Genomic DNA, 12,921 nt, shown 5'->3' with positions numbered 1-12,921 from the left:
TGCATGTATAAATAATGTATTCGAAAATTATATTAAAATTATACACACAGTCCAATGCCTAGGCAGCAGCTCAATCCTACTGTTCACAGTCTTTGGGGGTTGGACTCAGGCTTCTTAAATTTAAACCAGCAAGATGATTCGATTAACAGTCACGTTCAGGAACCACTCATCTATTCCACCCACTTACGGTTAGTGTTTATTTCTTTGTACCAAAGCATACACATGAGACTATAACTTTTATGCCCCTAACTAGAGAAGCATATAAAGGGATACCTTATATTTTGTTTTCCTTATAGTTCTCGGCTCAGAGAGGGTATCCGATAAATATTTGTTGATGACAATAGTGCTGAAGAATAAATCCCATTTCTCATTTTATTTCAGTATCAAAGAATTTTTTAGAAATACATTATACATAAAAATGTATGAGGAGCCAAATATTAACAAATGCCAACAATGAGGAACTGTCCAAAAACCATTGGTATGGCTAGTCTGTTAAGGGCAAGTGGTGAAGTTTAAAGCTAAGACCATAGGATCTAGGGTTGAGTCAGACTTCACAGTCTGTATGAATGACTAGAAGCAGCATTTAAAGGAAAAAGCATGTGGATATCAGATTCCGAAGAAGCTCCCTTCTATTGCAGAGAGCACAGAAAGCTCTTTCCTCATAAGGTTTCTGTCCCGCTCCTTCAGGGTGACTGATATATACAGCACTCCCATAGTTCCCCACTTCCTCTTCTACCGTGAATCTTGTTAGCATTTGTAGAGGTAGCTGATGTGATTGTTAAGGCAGTGTTGTCACCAATGAACATCTGATTTCTATCAGTTGTCTTTTTTCAGACGCAGTGTAGCAATTAATTCCCATTCCAGCCACCAAGTCATCTGGAAACCTTAGGTCTCTTGTGTGCTTGCCAAGTCCCCCAAGGTCCCAGTGCTGTCATGCACCTGAACATGGATGGCCCTCTTTACAGTTCCCTGTCTAACAACTACGGTGGGGGATGGGTGAGGGCCTCACAAGAGTCAATTCAAGCATACCCTTTCTTGTTTCTTTGGGTATCCCTAAACTGTGAAAGTCCAGAACCTGGGACCCAGAGCTTTGGGATGTGCAAAGACCAAACCCTTTCTCTGTGTTTTACAATAATCTTGCGCTGTACCTACTTTTATTACCTTCATTTTACAGAGGGGGAAGTCTGAAGCTCAGTGAGTAAAGTGATTTTCCACATATCACATCCCATAGGAGATAGTGGAACCTGGATGAGAGCCCAAATCTTCCTATACTGGGTGGGGGTGACTGAGTGGGTCCCTATCCCTGGGGCAGTGTCCAGATTGAAACACAGCATCTCTGGCAGTCATTCTCATGGTCCTTCCTTAACTTCTGCAGAAAAGGCGCTGCGGCAGGGAAGGAGACAGCCGTAAGGAGGAGGGGTGGAAGAGTGGGGACAGCTACTCAGATGATTTTTACAAGCAGGCTGCATCCCCATGCAGTAATGGAGCCTTTGTTACAATAAAGCATGTGACAGTCAACTTCATTTCTGCCACATGCTTTTTTGGAAGGACAGCTCATGAAGGTCTCGTCATATACTATTATGAAATACAGCAAAGAGTCAAAATCTTTGGCTGCTCTGGTTTTACAACTATCATGTATCATCAATGAACAAACAGATCTAAAATGTGTTGGAGATTGCAGTGTGTCAACATTTACCCTTTTAACAGTTCTGTGCATCCATCTGACATCGTTTTGCTTGAGCCTAAGGAATTCTCTGCATTATTACTTTTAGTTCAAGCATTTAAGTGACAATTTCTCTAGGATTCTGTGTCTTTGAAAATGTTTAGTTTACCTTCATTTTCTTGATGGATATTTTTATAGGATACAGGATTCTATTATGACAATTATTGTTCTTTCAAAATGCCAATTATATTTCTTAAAAATACCATTACCTTGTTGGTTGGCTTTGTAGTTTCTGTTAAAAAATATCAGTCTTTCCCTTGCCCCTTTGAAGGTGATGTGTTTCTATTACTTTTGAAAATTCTTTGTGTTTTTTTTTCAACAGTTTGAAAATATGTCTATGTTTTTTTTAAAAAAATATATTTTTCATTTTTTGTATTTATCTTGCTCAGGGTTTTCTGAGGTTTTGTATCTGTGAAATAGCGGCTTTTATCAGTTTTGGAAAATTCTAAGGCACTAAACATCAAGTAATGCTTCTAGTACTTTCCCTTTCTTTCATTTTCTTCTGAGAATCCAATTCCACTTATGTTAATTTCTCCTAAATCCTTTCTCTTAAATTTTTAAAAATTCTGTTCTTTTAAAAAATCATTTCTGTAGAAGAGTCCCTCTTATAAGAAGACACTCTTGAGCCTGGGGTCTCCTTTATTCCTGTTGTTCCCACAAATTCCTTAAGTGTTAGAAGATAAAAATCAAGGAATATTTGTCAAAAGTAGATAAATTAGATGGGTGTTGGGGGAGAATGTTATGAAAATTGGAAATTCATCCAGAAAGGGCAGCGTTAGAATAACTATTGTTTCATAAATGTGGAACAGATTTAAAGAAGGAGGTATATACCAAAGAAAGAGTAGTACAAAAGTTTCCAGAATTGAAGGATATGAGTTTCTATAGTGGAAGGGTCCAGTAAGTGATTGCAACCATGGATGAAAGAGACTTACGCTTAAGCAAATCCTTGTGAAAATTTAAAGTTCCAGCATTGAAGAGAAGAAACTAATAGCTCCCAGGGAGAAGGCCAGATTTGAAGGATTGAGCATAAGAATGGCATTTTGGTTCCTGAAATGCTTATTTTGTATATATTGACACAATCCATCCCCCCCAATTCTGTCAATATGATAAATTACAGTTTCATATAATAAATAAACCTTCTATTCCCCTCACTTAATCATGTATTTTACTATATATATAGTATATAATATTTTTATAATATATGTATATCTGTATTCAGTTTGTTATTATTTTGTTATCTTTAAAGGATGTTGGATTTTGTTCTATAAATAGCTAAATTACATGTGGATTAGGTTGATTTTTTTTTGAGGTTTGTTTTTTAATTTTTGTTTGGAGAGGTCTAGAGTACCCTTTATTCTAGGGCTAATTTATTATTATTTTTTTTTAAAAATTAAAGTTTATTGGGGTGACAATAGTTAGTAAAGTTACATAGGTTTTAAGTGTACAATTCTGTAATACATCATCTATATATCACATTGTGTGTTCACCACCCAGAGTCAGTTCTCCTTCCATCACCATATATTTGACCCCATTAACCCTCATCTTCTACCCCCCTCCCCCCGTATCCTCTGGTAACCATTAAACTATTGTTTGTGTCTATGAGTTTTTGTTTCTTTGTCTTCTTCCTTTGTTGCTTTCAGTTTTATATTCCACATATCAGTGAAATCATGTGGTTCTTGACTTTTTCTGTGTAATATATTTCGCTTAGCATAATAATTTCAAGATCCATCCATGTTGTTGCAAATGGCACAATTTTATCTTTTCTTATGGCGGAATAGTATTCCATTGTGTATATATACCACATCTTCTTTATCCAATCATCTATCGGAGGACATTTTGATTGTTTCCATGTCTTGGCCAATGTAAATAAAGCTTCAATGAACATTGGAGCACATATATCTTTATGCAAAAATGTTTTCAAATTTTTGGGGTAAATAGGAGAGGGATTGCTGGGTCATATGGTAATTCTATTCTTAACTTTTTGAGGAACCTCCACACTGCCTTCCATAACATATGAAAAGATGCTCAACATCACTAATCATCAGAAAAATGCAAATAAAAACCACAATGAGATATTACCTCACCCCAGTTAGAATGGCTATCATCAACAAGAAAAATAATAACAAGTGTTGGAGAGGCTGTGGAGAAAAAGGAACCCTCCTATACTGTTGGTGGTAATTTATTCTTACAACGAAAGTATGCCCATATGTCAGGAGTTCAATAATGTCTACATATTTTGGTTAGATGGAATGTGAACATTTCAATCTCTGTGTTTCTGGAAGTTATTTTATTTATAGCACTTTTATAGTAACTCCTGTCCCCCCAGCTCCATGGATTCTCTCCCTATGCATATAGCTTTGCACTCATCAACGTATTCAATGGGTTCTTTGGATTTCTAGAACTCCATCTCTGCATAATTTCCTCCTTCTTTTCGCTACTCTTCTGTGCAAACTGAGTCACCTCAGTCTGTCCAAATGCTGATTTTATTTCCTCACTGTGTGAGATCAACCATACTCTGTTTGGATTTCTTCTCTTTATCTTGCAGTCCTGAAAGTATCCATAGGCAGAAAGCCGGGGCTATTATAGGTCTCACCTCACTCATGTCCCCTCTCTAAGGAATCACAGTTCTGTATTGCTTGTTCTTTAATGTTTAAAAATATTTCTTTTAAATTATTAAAATAATAATTTAATAAAAATTATCATTTATGTTTTCAAGACACATAGAAATAAAATATATAACAATAGCATATAAATACAAGAGTAAAAGAAGTTAAAATGACCCTAATGTGTTTAGTTCCTGGGAATAAAGAAAAGCATTAATTAGATTTGGGCTTTAAGAAACTCTGCATATTATAATTTTAATAACATCAACTTAAATTTTAAATCATTTTTTATTGGGTCATTTAGAGCCCAGATTTCAGGTCGGATGTAAGATGGAGAAGTAAATTCAGCAAGAGGAGTTGCTGGTTATATTTTTAGCATGAAAAGGGTTAAATATGCTTTTATGTCTATGAATACTATATCAGAGCTTTTATTCTTTGAGAAAAAAAGATAATTTAGGAGATGTAATAAATAAATAAAATTCTTACATTTGATGATTTTTATTATTATCTTAAAACTCTCTTGCTAATAATATTCCTGGCAGATTACTTACTCTACATTCAGCATTTGGACCCCAAGAGTAGAGACTGATATTGGCGGAAGAAAAACAAGGTACATTTTGCTTTCCTTAATCACGGATGAAAGTGGGTGAAATGAAACTCAGCCATCATGCCCTTTTCACAGCATGGAGGTTGAAGGTTGACACAATCCTTTATTCACTATTGAGCTGTTTTGCTTGATATGTCAGCCTGTATGTCCCTATGGAACTCAGTTGTGGAATAGGTATTTGGGTCAATCTGTTCTTACATGAAATGATGACCTCTTGAAAGAGAATGAATGTTTCTAACATTTCCTGGAAGTGTTCTATGAGCTACTTCCTGTGTTATTACTTGCATTCCTCACAATCCTCAAAGGGAGGTATTACTATTGTCAACCTTATAGTTAAAGAAATTGAGGCTCAGAAAGGTTAAGTGAATTGCACAAGATGTGCAACTCATAATGTTGGAGTTGGGACTTGAAAAGAAAAGGAAATATTTTGTTCCTGTTTCTGGGGCTCCCAGAAAACCTTTGGAATATGTAAAATCTAGTTCTCAGGAGCGAAGTCTATAAGTGGGAGGTGTGTCCCAGACCTTATCCAGGCTACATGGATTCTAAATTTATTTACATATTTGATATAGTGATATACAAATAATTAGTTTCATCAGTTGTCTAAGGGAGACTGTAAATTCCCTACGTGCTTTATAGGATTTCTGTGAGGATCAAGGAAGATCTTTTATAGTAGAGTGCTTTGAAGGGATAGGGTCACTTGATATGGGAGCCCTTGGTGGTAGTGTTTTGTCATTCCTGACTTTTGCAGGGAAGAACTGAGTTAGCCATATATTGCATATTCTTGTATGGATTTGGTATTGTTATGAAAAGTTGAAGGTACCCATTTGAGATTTTTTGGGCTCCATATGCCTCTGTGTGTGAGAGTGTTCTGGAGGAGAGATCAGCACCTTTTATTTACCAGCTGTCCACTGTAGAGGTTTAGGTCAGTAGGCACTACACCCAAGCGAAGTTGCTACTCCCTGAGGCATTCGGCATCAGGAATGAGGTTAAGGTGTGAAGACTAATGATTTTGGATATTTAATTGGATAATTCTCAAGGGAAGGCTACAGAGAGTTGTTCTAAATTTCAGATGATAACAAGAACAAGAATAGCAAGTATTTATTAAATTTTAATACATGACTGTATGCTAAGGTACTTTTATATACTTACTCCTCTGTCTCCTAAAACAACTCTATATGGCAGATACTATTATGATCAGTACCTTTTCTCGGAATGGGAGGTGAATGTAAAGAGCTAAATGTTTATGCCCTCCCCCCACCAATTCTTAGGTTGAAATCCTAACGCCCAAGGTGATGTGATGGTGTTAGGAGATAGGGTCTTTGGGAGACGATTAGGTCATGAAGATGGAGCCCTCCTGAATGGCATTAGTGCTCTCATAAAACAGATCTCAGAGAGCTCCTTACTCCTGCCTTCTGACTAAAAATTAAATGCATTAGATAACTTACCCAGAGTCCCACTGTGAGTGAGACAGAACCGAAATTCACATCTACCTAAGTCTAATACCTGAAGGCGTAATCATTAGAAGACATTTACTCTTAACAGTTGAGTAATTAAATTAGGCAAATCCACATTGAGTATTTACTACGTGGCAGGTGTTCTCCTATCAAGGAGAGTTTATCTATTATACGTCCAAAAAAGTAATTGTAATAGAGGCAATTATAAATACTAAATACTATGTTAGAGATAACCCAGAGACATCTGTATCAATCAGTGTTCAACCAGAGAATTATTAATATTCATTGATTCATTGGTTGTCGCATTCATTGATTCAGTGATGGATGTATGTACGTATGTATGTATGTATGTATGTACGTATGTACGTATGTGTGTGTGTATTGACAGGAATTGGCTCAAACAATTGTCAGGGCAGGCAAGGCGAATCTGAAATTTGCAGAGGAGGCTACCAGGAAGGGACTCGCTGACACTCTCAATCACAGGCTGACACTGCTATCCACAGGTGTCATTTCTTCTTTCACAGGGAAGCCCCAGCTCTGCTGTTTAGTTCTTTCAATTGGTTGAAAGAACTACATGAATCAGGCCCACGTAGATTATCTAGGATAATCTTCTGGAGGTCAATTGATTGTGGACGTTAATCACATCTACAAAATACCTTCATGATGACACTTAGAATAGTGTTTGACTGAATAACGGAGGACTACAGCCAAAGCACACTGACACATAAAACTGACCATCACAGCCAACACCTAACTGGGAATAGGAGAGGGGTAGTAAGACATCAAGAAAGGTTTTGTGGAAGAATTTGCCTCTAAGATGATTCTTAAAGAATAAGGAGGAATTAGTCAGAATAGGAGTGGAGTACAGGAGTTTCAACTGGCAAAGGAAGATACATGCTGTCAAGGTTACTAGATTGTAAGATCCAGGAGAGAAGCAAGGGCCTGTGGGTCTTTCTGCACCGCTGCTTAACCAACACCTTGGCAGAGAGCATGAAACATGATAGTATCTTCTTGGGGAAAAAAATAGAGTTTAAAAAAAAAATCATTCAACCCAGAGTCTTCAAGGAATAGATGGCTTAGAGCTGGGCTTTGGAGAAAAGAATTTAGAAGAGCAGAGAAGCTTAGGTGGCCTTTCAGAGAGGGCACCTAGTGACGGCTGTGCTGGCTGTGGCTCCATATCCATGGCTGCTGTAACTTTGGTTGCTCCTTCACTCCCAGCCCCTCCACAGCTTCCTACTTATGTGCTTGTTCTTCTGGTTTCCATTACGATGCAACTGTGACTGCTACGGTTAGTTGTTTCTGTCCATGTTGTCTTTAAAACCGATGGCTGCCATGCATTTTCTGCAGGTTCTGGGCCCTGTGCTCTGATTCTAGATGCATACCTAGATCTTTACATGTAAAAAGCTATTATCTCCATTTTACAAGTGCGAACTTTGAGGCTCAGAGTGGCTAAGCGATGTGTCCAAAATTATGTGTGTGTATTGCGTGTGTGTGTTTACTATCCAATTGGAAAACACCATAGTTTTTCATTTTTCTTGCTGTTAAAACCAGACCTCTACCAGTAAGACGTGAATTGATCAAACCCAAGTCCAGTGACCTGTATACAGTTTAGTTCCATCTTAGGTGTCAGTCAGCACACTTGGCTGAAAGCTTTCAGATCTACCTATAAGTAGTAGGGTTGTGATTTTAGGTATATAACTTAATGTTTCTGGATCTCACTTTCCAATTCTGTTAAAGGGGAGTAACAACGCCATCTCGGTCCATCTTACCGACCGAATGAGACAGGATCCCCTTTGCCACACCACTACCACTGTTTTTGCAGGGACTCCATGACTCAGCCACAAAACAAAATTCCCTGAGCTTTTTATGAGCCGGGCAACAGGCTTTATATCACACACTGACCTTCAAGGTAAGCCCAATATCCCGGTTTTAAAGGGGGTGAAACCAAAGCAGAGAGAAATTAAATAAATCAATTTCTTACGGGCACACGTTTTAAGTCCTGTGTCAGGATTCCAAGGCTCTCAGTTCCCCTTCTTTCTTGCTGCTTCTCCTCAATCCCTGGAAGCCTCTCCCAGGAAAGCTCAGCTTTCCCTGAAGGTGAGAACCATGGACGAATAAACCAATGCCATTTTCTCTATAGCTTTGCATCCTGTTTTCAGGAACAAAAATTCAGCAGCATGGCCTCAGAAGAAAAACACAGCCATTTTGCAGTTTGGATGCCTGCCTTTTAACCTTTGGCCTCAAGTAGATAAAATGGCTGCTTGAATTTACTGGTAACAGCTTATCCCGGTGATTCAGAGGGAACATGGCACTATTTCTCAAGAAGATGAAAATTAGAACTTGCAAAATTTATCAAGGATATTCTTCAAAGGCTCCAGGGCCCTTTTCTGTTATGTGTTTTTCATAGTGGCTGGCAACACAGGGACAGTTTATCACTAATGCTCTCATTCCTAGAAGTACACTCTGATTTGTGAGATAGCAGATATGACTTTTCAGTCTTTTTATCCAAGTATATTACACTGACACCCCTGAATGCCAAAAGAACTGGCGAATATATATATATATATATATACATATATACATATATATACATACATACATATATATACACACATATATATATACTGAAAATATATATATATACTGAAAAAAAATTTATATATATATACTGAAAAAAAATTCTGAAATGAAAATCGATCTATTTTAAGATTCTGTAGCAAAGGCAAGCCTCCTTATCAAGATGCAGAGAAAGAGTTGGAGTTTGAGAAGTAGAAGGGAAAACTTTTTAAAGATTTTACCAAGTTTGTCTAAGGCCCTTATTCTCTAGTGATAGTCAATATTAATTCAAAATTTATTCAGCTCTAACTAGGTAGTTTTTTCCAATCAGTTTCTACAGGTTAAACTGTAGGAAGGATCATTTGGTAAAATCTCTCTGATTATTAAAAACATGCATATGCTTTGATCGAGTTCCTTGTTGATCTAGTTCCATGCATATGCTTTGTTCTAGTTCCTAGCCAATCCAAACTGACATACATACATGTGTGTCTGAGAATTTAGGTGTACGAATATTCAGTGCAGCATCATTTATAATAAAAAACGTTTAGAAATAACCCAAATCTTTATCAATAGAGATTTAACAATATAGCTTCAATATGTTAAAAAAAAAATTGACAGAATTTCAATGAGAAATTGACTACTCAAAAAATATTTTAAAAGTAATGTAACATATTTCCCTCAATAAAAATTGATTGAGCAACCAAATTATTCGGGATCTAGTAAAGGCCTGCTCTAACAAGTATATGCAGAAGTTTCAACTCAATATTAGTGAATGGACAATCTTTTCAAGCACAAAGGAATTTTTGCAAAAACTGACTATGTAAGAGAGCATAAAACAGAACTAAGTAAATATTGAAGAACCAGAGTCAACCAAATATCTCCTCTAGCCACATTATAATAAAATTAGAAATCAATAAACAAAACTGGAACTGAAAAATCCAATAAAGGATTAAAATCTGGAATGCGTAAAGAACTCATAGAAATAAACAAAAATAAAATAGTCTACTGCATAAATGGATGAAGAATATAAAAAGGTCATTCTCAGAGAAGGAACTGGAAATCTCAATAATTCTATGAAAGAAATGCTTGGCCACGCTAATAATAAGGAAAATTAAAATATCAATAAGACACTATTTCACAGATTGACAAACTTTAGTGAACTTGATAAGGCTAAGTGTCTGCAAAGATGAGGGAGGGCAAGGAAGACGTTCCTTATTGGTGGATGTTAGTTGGTACAGTAAGAAAAGGCATGCCCTTTTTATATCCAGCAACACCACACGAAGTTTCTATCATAGAGAATGGCTGTCACTTTCATGAGTTCCATATAGCAAATGCTTACCATGGCAATATATGTAATAGTGGAAAAAACATGGAAACAATGTAACTGTCCCACAGAAGGGGAATGTCCCACACAATGGAGGATATTTAAAAATGCATTTAAAAATGAATCAGCTATTTAATGCATTGAGAAAAAAAAATCTAAAGAAAGTAATATTGCGCAAAAAAGGAAGTTCCAAAAAGATGTGTAGTGTATAACACCATTTATGTAGAGTTTAAAAACAAGAAGTTATTCCTATCCAATAATAAATTATCTCTAACCACGACTATATTTAGTAAAAGTTTTTAAAAACACAGGAAACTAATATGTATCAATGTGAGAAAGGTAATGTCTGGAGAGGAAATAATGAATACTGATGAATTCTTTTTTAGGTGTAAAAATTTCCATCGTTCCTTTCTTCCTTTGTTCCCTCCCTTCCTTTTTTCCTCCCTCCTTTTTTCTCTTCCTTTCCATAAGAATTCTTAAGCCAGTGTGGCACAATTTTGATGCTTAAATTTTTTTATTGGTGGACACACAGGTTTTGGTTATAGTCTTTTTCATATTTTACTACTTGTTTTAATTCATAATTAAAAGTAAAACATTTCTTTTTTTACCTGTCACTTACCTATAGGCTCTTTTCTGCTCACACCTTTCAAGCCCCGAGCCAGGCTTAGTGCTGTGTGCCTTATCACTGGGAGTTCCTTACTGAGACCCCTGACTTCCCATTCATTTTGGCTGGCATATTGCTTCCAGGATTTTCCTAAAAATACTGTGAAGTAGGTAGAGCGAGCATCAGTAAGTTATCAATGTTACAGATGAAGAAAGAAAACCCTTTGCCCAAGGCCTAATAGAAAGCGATAGGATTTAAACCACAGGACTCCGAGTCCAGGGACCATTTAGTTATTACACATTGCCTTAAATTAGTTTATGTCTTTTCTGTGAAAGATAATCCACTATCATTTTGCATGGTATCCACACATGATGAAGATCAGCAAAAGGGCATACAGACTTCACCTCTTCTATTTAGGCTGATTAAGTAGTAATTCTTATCTGTGTTATGAATTTCTGGCATTCGGGGGGATCAGCAAAAACTTGGGTGACGATTTTATCTCAAGAGGTGGAGACACTGTGCTCCTGCGTCGTATTTGACGTCACTTGCAGTAATAGCCACGTGGAAGTTACTAATGTAGTGATGATTCCTAAGGACTTAAATGAAAGGTGAGTTTGTGCTTCCTTTTTCATGCACACTCACACAGAAACACGCACCTGGCAAACATGACTTTTGTCTCTTGTCAGAGCTCTTGTTTGGACTGTGACATTTTGTCCTGATATTCATAACCGTTATCCCTCTGAAGAGCTAGCGGCCTTGCTGTGCTTGGTGACTTACTTCCCCACATACAGTTCAGTGGAATCTTTTATTGATTCCATTGCAATTTCTCCAAATCCAAGTGCGCCATTCTCTCCATGAGAAGTACTAGCAAGTCAGGCTGACAACCTATAGGTGACCCATGGTATTTCTTAGTGGCTTGAAATCATACCCAATGCTACGTCAGCCCTAAGCAGAGCAGCAGCAGTTGGCCAAATTAAGCAATCAAGTCATTTCACTTGCATGTTCTACCAGTTGCAATTTATTTTCCCCCCCCGAATGCACCAATAGTATCAACCTACCAGAGTCAGTCATAGCTTCCAAGATTGTGTTTCTTTTTTACAGGTTGTATACAGAGAAACTCTTAAAGTCTTGGCCTCAGCCAGTTATAGGAATGATGTGCCTTTACCAGAGAGAATTCCTGACCCAATCCCCTGTTAATCTCTGAGAGACAAGGCCAACACAGGAGAAGCTGGCCCTGAAGGCTTCCCAGGGAGGAGAGTACGTCTTGAAATCCTCTCCTCTCAGTCAGGAGGCCCTGTTCCTCTACCTCCTCAGCATGAAATCTGGGGTGAGAAGACTTGCTCTGTTGTCCCACCCATCAAATCTCTCACCAGCTATTTCCATCATCACTGCTGAGCACAGCTGGGCTTAATGATCTCTTGCAGCAAAATGAATAGTATTGGAGGGCCATACAGAGCCAGTAGCAAAGGAGTAGGATTTCTTTCTCCCTACAGCAAACACCTCATGAGGGAGAAAAAGTGGTAGTTTCTTTTTTGTTCTTATAATGAAAATCAAGCTAATGAACGACAGGTCCTCGTTTCTACAGGGAGAGAGAGAGAGAGAGAGAGAGAGAGAGAGAGAGAAATTGCATTACTTCCTTATACAGAGGGTGCTAACAAAATGTATACACATTTTAAGAGAGAAAAAAAAGCTGCATTAAAATTACACTGATGGTAACCACTTTGAGAACCTCTTGTAATTGCAGAAGTCAAAGGTGATTAGTATTCATCTTTTGTTCTCGGTATATTGAGTATTACAATTAATACGTTTTTTTCCTTTCTTAAAATTGTGTATACATTTTTTTGGCACCCTCTGTATTTAGAACTCCCTCTTTCAAAGTACCTCAAAGCTTTTAATAAGCTTTTTCTCAACCTCAGAACCTCATGTGAACCTTAGTGAAGCCTTCTTGAACCATGTTTTAAGGGATGATATTCTTTTACCGGTTATTTCCTTATTCTCATGCTCCTGAAAGTCATGGCCTCCGGACACTAACTTTCACAGTGGAAACATT

Source organism: Rhinolophus ferrumequinum, chromosome 5 (assembly GCF_004115265.2).
Source record: "Rhinolophus ferrumequinum isolate MPI-CBG mRhiFer1 chromosome 5, mRhiFer1_v1.p, whole genome shotgun sequence".
NCBI lineage: Eukaryota > Metazoa > Chordata > Mammalia > Chiroptera > Rhinolophidae > Rhinolophus > Rhinolophus ferrumequinum.
This window is presented reverse-complemented; position numbering follows the sequence as displayed.